Source organism: Euprymna scolopes, chromosome 13, assembly GCF_053919585.1.
Source record: "Euprymna scolopes isolate OS-2025 chromosome 13, ASM5391958v1, whole genome shotgun sequence".
NCBI classification, from domain to species: Eukaryota; Metazoa; Mollusca; class Cephalopoda; order Sepiida; family Sepiolidae; genus Euprymna; species Euprymna scolopes.
Window position 1 is genome coordinate 67,281,981 of NC_136494.1, and position 3,201 is coordinate 67,285,181.

Below are 3,201 nucleotides of genomic sequence, written 5' to 3' on the forward strand. Positions count from 1 at the left end.
GACACAATTATGTTTCATACGGTACAATCACGTTGACACAATTATGTTTTATACGGTACAATCACGTTGACACAATTATGTTTTATTTGGTACAATCACGTTGACACAATTATGTTTTATACGGTATAATCACGTTGACACAATTATGTTTTATACGGTACAATCACGTTGATAAAATTATGTTTTATTCGGTACAATCACGTTGACACAATTATGTTTTATACGGTACAATCACGTTGACACAATTATGTTTTATTCGGTACAATCACGTGGACACAATTATATTTTATACGGTATAATCACGTTGACACAATTATGTTTTATTCGGTACAATCACGTTGACACAATTATGTTTTATACGGTACAATCACGTTGACACAATTATGTTTTATTCGGTACAATCACGTTGACACAATTATGTTTTATACGGTACAATCACGTAGACACAATCATGTTTTATACGGTACAATCACGTTGACACAATTATGTTTTATTCGGTACAATCACGTTGACACAATTATGTTTTATACGGTACAATCACGTAGACACAATCATGTTTTATACGGTACAATCACGTGGACACAATTATATTTTATACGGTATAATCACGTTGACACAATTATGTTTTATTCGGTACAATCACGTTGACACAATTATGTTTCATACGGTACAATCACGTTGACACAATTATGTTTTATTCGGTACAATCACGTTGACACAATTATGTTTTATACGGTACAATCACGTTGACACAATTATGTTTTATTTGGTACAATCACGTTGACACAATTATGTTTTATACGGTACAATCACGTTGATAAAATTATGTTTTATTCGGTACAATCACGTTGACACAATTATGTTTTATACGGTACAATCACGTTGACACAATTATGTTTTATTCGGTACAATCACGTGGACACAATTATATTTTATACGGTATAATCACGTTGACACAATTATGTTTTATTCGGTACAATCACGTTGACACAATTATGTTTTATACGGTACAATCACGTTGACACAATTATGTTTTATTCGGTACAATCACGTTGACACAATTATGTTTTATACGGTACAATCACGTAGACACAATCATGTTTTATACGGTACAATCACGTTGACACAATTATGTTTTATTCGGTACAATTACGTTGACACAATTATGTTTTATTCGGTACAATCACGTTGACACAATTATGTTTTATTCGGTACAATCACGTTGACACAATTATGTTTTATACGGTACAATCACGTTGACACAATTATGTTTTATTCGGTACAATTACGTTGACACAATTATGTTTTATTCGGTACAATCACGTTGACACAATCATGTTTTATACGGTACAATCACGTTGGCACAATCATGTTTTATACGGCAAAATCACGTTGACACACCGGTTCTCGCCAGATCACCGAAGTTAAGCAACGTTAAGCCTGGCCAGTATCAGATGGGTGACCATTTGGGAAGACGAGGCGCTGTATGTACCACGAGGTAAAATACCAGGTTGAGAAACTGGCGCGGCCTTTCCTTCGTTTGAGGGTAGATGGGAGTCTTTTAAGCCGTGATAAGCACCGCATCTAGTGATGGCATCACGATAAAAAATAGCCTTGATAGCCCTGGCGAAGCCTCAAGTATTCAGCTACAGACAAAATTCGAATTTGCTGCTGTTTAAAGACTTTTTAAAGACTTTTAAAACATAATCAGCAGACGATAAGTTGATTCATTTTTTTAGGAGAAAAAGTAATAATTCTAATAATTCTAATAATTCTAACTGTTTGACAATATCTTCAACCGCATTGATTAGAGGCGGATCTTTTTTTAACCTCTCTTTTACTCCAATGTAAACTTCCAAACAAAACAGAAAATATTTGTTTAATAAGAACAACAATAACACAATGTATCTGCTGCTGTCAATCTGTCATCAATTCCATTAAGCTTATTAATTAATTTTATAGTCGTTTTTTATCAACTTTTTCTTGTTAATGTCTTCTTGTTTTAAAAAGTAAAAAAAACTCCAAAAACAAACAAACAAAAACAACAAACAAACAAACCAATAAACGAAAAAATAAAAAAAAACACTCGATGGCTTCTTGTTTTTATAAAAGCAAAGAAAAAAAAACCGCAAACAAACAAACTAAAAATAAAAAGAAACGCTCATCATCATCATCGTCGTCGTTGTTGTTGTTGTTATTATTATTATTATTATTATTATTATTATTATTTGAAAAATGGTCGTAATAGGCATAAAGAGTACAAACAATTGAATGATAATAATTCAAGTTATTATATGTCAAGTAAAGATACTATTTTTTATAAAAACGTTATTAAAAACATAGTAAAACCCAGATAAAGTTTCACGATGAGTACATGCAAAATTTATAATTTTGAGAAAATTTATCAAATCATATAAAATCCGAATTTTCAAAAATACTAAAATGACTGATAATCAAAATCAAGAGGCTTACGGGATTGCATTTAATCTATACACCCATTAAAGTGAAAATATATATGTGTGTGGGTGTGTGTATGTGCTGTGTTGTGAGTATAAATCTCAACCTATATACTCAACGAATTTTTCATCTACAGACTTGAAATTTGGTATATAGCGTATTCAGACGCGTGGAGAATTTTTAAATCGGTTTTTATCCGAAAAAAGCGGCTGCTAAGGAATCAAAATTAAAAAAAAAATAATTAGGGAGTTATCGGATTTTTATCTGTCTGTCAACTGTTTCACGACTGCGCATGCGTGAATCTTTCGCATGACAGCTTCCTCATGTTAATGATAAGTAAGTTTTAAAATGCTTTTTTAAGAGCAGGGCAAGTAGGCCTGATGGTTATCGTATTTAACTCACTATCTTAAGGTTTTTGTTTTTATCTCAGCTGGAGTATTTTTTTTACTTACAAGAAACGAGCTGTTTCTTTCCGTTTTATTTTTTTTACTTACACTTAAATCCAAGAAACGCTGAGTACATCTACTAGGAGAGTAAATAAAAACTACATCAACAGAATTGGTATAAAACATTTCATTATTAGTCAATTGAAAAATTATTAAAATATATTTACTTCATTGTACAATAATGATAAAATTGGGTTAATAAATTATAGTTCAACTGCGCACCACTTAACTGCCTGTCGTTATGCCCCATTGGCTCAGCTGCAAAATCACAACAAAAAATTCACTAACTATACAAATG

The 3,201-nt window shown here is 31.7% G+C and overlaps 1 pseudogene; it reads left to right on the top strand.

Moving 5' to 3' along the window:
- The first annotated feature begins 1,374 nt into the window (after positions 1–1,374).
- On the top strand, positions 1,375–1,491 carry LOC145292441 (5S ribosomal RNA; annotated as a pseudogene).
- The last annotated feature ends 1,710 nt before the right edge of the window (positions 1,492–3,201 follow it).